Source organism: Rhinopithecus bieti, unplaced genomic scaffold (assembly GCF_001698545.2).
Source record: "Rhinopithecus bieti isolate Rb0 unplaced genomic scaffold, ASM169854v2 scaffold_34876, whole genome shotgun sequence".
Lineage (NCBI taxonomy): Eukaryota > Metazoa > Chordata > Mammalia > Primates > Cercopithecidae > Rhinopithecus > Rhinopithecus bieti.
Window position 1 is genome coordinate 1,283,595 of NW_016814760.1, and position 6,224 is coordinate 1,289,818.

Sequence of the window (6,224 nt, forward strand, 5' to 3'; positions counted from 1 at the left end):
CCTTTTCGTTCTATTCAGGCCTTTAAATGGTTGGATAAAGCCCACCTACGTTATAGAAGGCACTCTGCTTTATTCTATCAATTGAAATGTTAATCCCATCCCAAAACACCCTTACGAAGATACCCCAGAATAATGTTTGACCAAAATATCTGGGCACACCATAATCCAGTCAAGTTTGACACAGAATAAACCGTCACACTGACCTGTCTGATTTCCAAAGATCTTGGCTGTAAAATTGTGACTTTGGTCTCTAAGGCAATTATGAGGGTGAGTTCTTCGTAAATGATTTCTTGGATGTATTTGCTTCTATTGAAACCTTAAGAGGGCCCATCATTTAATTACCTCTTCCTATGTTCTTGATAGTCTTTGTTTTTAAAATCTAGTTCAGTTGAATGTAATAATTTCTTTCACCTTTTTTAGAAGCTGAGCTACAATTAGGTTTTAGGAAGCTGGTTGATCCATCAAGTAATCTATCAAGTAATGTTGATCTATCAAGCAAGTTAATCTATCAAGTAATGAAGCTAGCTGGTGTTAAATAATTCTTTGTTTTTAACTATTAAATATAGGGCTTTCAGTATATAATATAAGCAGCATTATAGTAATATTCTGGAAGTTTAAATCATTGCAATGATTAACAGCATTAGAGTGTTATTTTGTGTTTGAGATATTTTTAAAGATAGCATTGCTTCAGCAACATTGTAGTCATAATAAATATTTTGCAGTCTAAATCCTTATTTTAAAATCTCATAACTTTTATATCCTATTTAAAAGTATTCATATTGATATATTGGATTGGATTATTAGCTTTATAAATAAATACAATCATTGGACCTCTGTCAGTCCTGAAAACAAAACTTGTTTTGCACCTAAATTGTATATTTTATTTTATTTTTAGCTGAGTAGTTAAGATTTCAGGCCTTTTTAAAAAGTCATGTTTAGTCAGGTATAATTTACATGCAGTAAAATTCACCCTTTTAGGTTTAAAGTTCTGGAATTTTGACAAACATAGTCATGTAATCATTACCACAATCAAGATAAAACATTTCCATCACCCCAGGAAGTTCACTTGTGCTTCCTTGCAGTCAATCCCATTCCTGAAAATAAAATTTTAAATAAAATTAATAAATAAAACTTTCTAAAAAACATGTCTGGTTCATGCCACTCTCTGTCACCATCATAAATTGACTTATTCTCAATATGGAATTCACAAGTCATAACATCACATCAGTTGAATAATTCTTTATATTCTTGCTGATCTGGTCAAAGTGAGATCATTCAATGCTCAGTGGATGGCTGCATAGAAACGTTTAAGACTTGAGAGGATACAGCACACCGGGGGGACTATCATGATGACTATTAGATAGGATTTGGTATTTAGGATAATACCAAAAAACTGAAGCATGTTCCTTAACAGGAGCTCCAAGGGACCAAATTGATTCAAATCAAACAAGTCAAAGCTTCGGTAAGTAATATCGGCAGTTCAACAGTATTTGAATCCAGTTGGCCATAATCCTTATTCAAAGTGTGATGGTGGCCGGGCGCGGTGGCTCACGCCTGTAATCCCAGCACTTTGGGAGGCCGAGGTGGGCGCATCACGAGGTCAGAAGATCCAGACCATCCTGGGCTAACACGATGAAACCCCGTCTCTACTAAAAATACAAAAAATTAGCCCAGCGTGGTGGCGGGTGCCTGTAGTCCCAGCTACTCAGGAGGCTGAGGCAGGAGAATGGCGTGAACCTGGGAGGCAGGGCTTGCAGTGAGCTGAGATCCGGCCACTGCACTCCAGCCTGGGCGACAGAGCGAGACTCCGTCTCAAAAAATAAAAAAAAAATTAAAAAAACAAAGTGTGATGGAAATTAAGGACCACAGCTTGCTATAGAACGATCTGATTTAAATAAGTATCCAGTTTTGTCATTAATTTAATAATACAAGCCATAGTAACCTGGAGACCCACTAGAAGTACATAAAGATTAGAAACCTGCAACCTCTGCCTTCCAGGTTTAAGCCAAGCTTGCCATCCACCACTCAGGATTCCTGCAAACCAACTGTTAGCTGCTGCCCTGGACACAGCATTTGTTCCTTTCCCTTAGGAAATTTCCTTCATGTATTTGATGGCAGTGTCTAAAGAAACAGCAGTTTCAGTCAGCTTTGTTTTCAGTTAAGCTTCCTCTACTAACAAAATTAGGGGATAGGCACAATATTCAGTTTTGTCAATGCTGTATACAAGCCTTCAAGTTGAGCAAAAAGGAGCTCTAAAACCACATGATGTTCTAGTAAATATTTTTTCTCAAAACATATATGCTGGCCGGGCGCAGTGGCTCACGCCTGTAATCCCAGCACTTTGGAAGGCTAAGGAGGATGGATCACAAGGTCAGGACTTCAAGACCAGCCTGGCCAAGATGGTGAAACCCCGTCTCTACTAGAAATACAAAAATTAGCTAGGCGTGATGGCACGCACCTGTAATCCCAGTTACTTGGGAGGCTGAGGCAGAGAACTGCTTAAACCCGGGAGGCAGAGGTTGCAGTGAGCCAAGATGGCACCACTGTACTGCAGCCTGGGTGACTCCATCTCAGAAAAAGAAAAAATAAACAAAAAACATATATGCGTGCTATCATCTACCTTTCAAAGGATGACTTCTGCCCATTTGAACCTCTGGGAGTTCTGGTTAACCACAAAGTCCAGGATTTTCCCCCAATTTATGGATTAGTTTCAAATTCCATGTGACTGATGCGCTACTACTGCCAAGAGTGGGCCCTCAGGAACCCCATTGGAATCATTCCTCAGTGGAAACTAGCTTATCTTCATAAACCTAACAGTTGCTCTGGTTTTTTGCTAGAGCATAAGCCTTACCTAAAGCCATCCATAGATTACGGTTCCATGGATTTTCCTGTAAGGAAAAGGAAGTAGTTAGGACATAAGGAAACAGGGGAGAAAGGAAAAAGACCACAGTAAACAATTGCCAGCTGAGAATAACAAGACTTCAAATGTTCATGGTTAAAGATCTGATGAGAGTTCATTATGATGATAACACAATTGAGAAGAAAATTTGGTTATTTCTGTTGCATGCAACATTTTAAGATAGTAACCAGAATTATGACTGATAATGTTATTCCAGACTATCAAATTTCTATGAATTTCATACAATTTCTGAAGCATATTAATAACACATTCACACAAATATAACCCAAAGAAGGTTAGCATTACTTATTATTTGGTAATGCTTCCCGTATAATTTAATATACCAAGTAAGCCCAATTAGCTCAATATTTCTCTTTTCATAAGGAGAAAATCAACTTACAAAGGGCAGATTAATGGGAGAAAAAGCATACAAACTTATTAGCATGCATAGGGGGACTATCACAGAGTGATTACGTCACCACGCAATGGGGCACAGATGCTTGTATATACCCTACTTCTTAGGAGAAAGGGAGATGGGGGAAGTGTGGATGATTTTAGGGTAGCAGTAAATGAATTTTGGGGAATTCAATAGGCATGAAGAACATACAATGGCCTGAGACAAAGTCTGTTGGGCCCGCAGAGCAGACAATGGTTTGTGACAAAAGTCTGTCCAGATTTGTTGACAAACTTCAGTTTTTCTTCCTGTGATATGAGTTCGGTTACTGAAAACTCAGGGAAGGGACCACAGGTAATTGTTTTCTTCTTTGGTGGGTCCAGACTTTAGGCCAATCAGGGAACTTCAGAGAACAGATTCGCCCTGTGCTCTGGGAGAGCGAGTGCGGAGAGGGTTGGGGGCATGTCAGAGAGACCCTGAGAGGCTTCATCATTCATTTCAGCATGTTAAAGTGCCATACTTTAGGATGTTGGTTTCTGAACCCCAGTACCATTGAAGGAGTTCAGGAAATGCCATCCCAAAATATGTATATTGGTATATATATATATATATATATATTTTGGTATATTGATTACTTTGAGCTAAAGGCACTTGAAAAACTGCAAAACAGAGAGGTTCTGAGTTTCCCTCCATCTGCCTAAAGACACATCCTACAACATGAAGTCAGTTGTCACCAAATCTCTGAAGATTAACTCTTATCACAGAAGAGGAGGCCAGAAGTCCACCACACCCAGACCTTGTCACAAACCATCATCTATTCATCTAAGGACTCATTCATCTTTCCCCAAAACCATTGACTCTGAAGATCTTTCTTTTCTTTACCCGCTGGTCATTTTACCCATTCCAGTAGCGGAGTTGAGCCAAGGGACCCTTGCTCTTTTTTTCTTTCTTTTCTTTTCTTTTCTCTTTTCTTCTTTCTTTCTCTTTCTTTCTTTCTTTCTTTCTTTCTTTCTTTCTTTCTTTCTTTTCTTTTCTTTTCTTTCTTTCTTTCTTTCCTCCCTCCTTCTTTCTTTCTTTCTTTCTTTGTCTTTCTCTTTCTTTCTTTCTTTCTTTCTTTCTTTCTTTCGTTCGTTCGTTCGTTCAAAACAGTTTTGCTCTTGTCACCCAGGCTGGAGTGCAATGGTGTGATTTCGGCTCACTGCAACCTCTGCCACCCGGGTTCAAGGGATTCTCCTGCCTCAGCCTCCCACATAGTTGGGATTACAGGCGCCTGCCCTCATGCCCAGCTATTTCTTGTATTTTTAGTAGAGACAGGGTTTTACCTTGTTGGCCAGGCTGGTCTTGAACTCCTGAACTCAAGCAATCCACCCATCTCCACCTCCCAAAGTACTGAGATTATAGGCATGAGCCACCAGGGCCTGGCCCTTCTTGATTGGCCCTTTTCTTGATTGGCCTGCCTGATTATTGCCCTACGCGATTATTAGCTAGGCTGCTCATTGTAATCTCCGTCTTTGGCTTTTATAATAAAATTTGTCCACACTGTGGCAAACAGAGCAGACTGAGTTGGGGCTCCCTCTCTGCCAAACTTAGTTTGGCAGTGACTGTCTTCCTCTACCTAAGGTCACCCTACCCACACAACTATAGCTCGCTCTGGCTTCTGAGAAGAGCTCTTTCCCCTGGCCTTTTCAGACCTGGGGGTGGAAAGGCTTCTTGCTCTAAGGACTCCCTGGCTGTTCCACCATATATAGTCGGTTTTCCTTAGCCCTAGCCTCACCTTTGTAAACAGTCACTTAATTGAATCATTTAAATCACACTTGAGGAGTTTTCTCTTGTAAGCAGGGCCTAAAGCACTCCTTTCCCGTCCATGTCTATCATTCCACAGAAAAGTTTCATTAGGGACCATGGAGCAATAAAAGCACTTTTATGTTTGGTTTGGTTTGATTTTAAAACTATTAGGTTGGTGCAAAAGTAATTGCAAAAGTAATTTTGCCATTGAGAGTAATGGCAAAAACCGCAATTACTTTTGCACCTACCTAATAATAAATGTCTAAATTCACTAGTTGGAAAGCTAAAAGTAGTGCTCGCTTTGGCAGCACGTATAGTAAAATTGGAACAATACAGAGAAGGATGAGCAAATTCGAGAAAACTAAAAGTAAAAAGTATAAAATGTAGCAACTGTGAAAATAGAGAATACTTCAAGTCTTTACTGTGGTCATGTAAGTGGGGAAGAGAGAAAGGAGGCAAAGCAAATATGAAGGGGAAAGTGACACTTCAATGAAGGTAAAGAGAGAGGAAAGGGGATAACAATAACCCCAAGACAGAAGCACCCAGGCTTTGGAGTGTTAATTAAATGATTTAACTGTACCTTGCTGTCATCACTCTGAAATGCTAGTTCTTTATCTGCTTTTTACCCTCAAAATCTTCAGGAATTACCTTTAAATAGAATACCACAGCTGCCCTGGTAGAGGAGAGAAGAATTGCCTTTTAGAATGCAGATGCACGTGACTGAAACTGGCTTGTGGGCTCAAGGGGAATAATCACTCTCTGATTTTTCTTTTGGGTAAATACAGGTTTTCATATATTGGATTTTCTCAGAGTGAGAAAAGAAAGAGTGACAATGAAGAAACATGAAACAAGATGGAGAAATTGAGCAAGAGAATTGTTTATTGAACCAATGATGAATGAATGAGTAAATTGTGAGGGCAAAACACCAAAAAATAGTAACATCATCCTACAACCTACAATATATGCCATTTTGTCATATGTCACTCATAATAAAAAGAGAAAAGGGACAGGTGTAGTGGCTCACACCTGTAATCCCACCATTTTGGGAGGCTGAGGTGAGAGACTCTCTTAAGGCTAGGAGTTCAAGGCCAGCCTGGGCAAAATAGCGAGACCCTGTTTCTTTTCTTTTTTTTTTTTTTTTTTTTG

General features: G+C 39.5%; 1 long non-coding RNA gene across 1 annotated transcript in view; it reads right to left on the reverse strand.

Moving 5' to 3' along the window:
• Positions 1–876: 876 nt before the first annotated feature.
• LOC108515234 (uncharacterized) overlaps positions 877–6,224 on the reverse strand; it is a 7,973-nt gene continuing 2,625 nt past the window's right edge. The window contains exons 2-3 of the long non-coding RNA XR_001881465.1: positions 2,852–2,888; positions 877–1,094 (exon numbers count right to left, since the gene is read on the reverse strand). This is a non-coding gene — a long non-coding RNA (uncharacterized LOC108515234). The remainder of the gene's footprint in view (positions 1,095–2,851; positions 2,889–6,224) is intronic.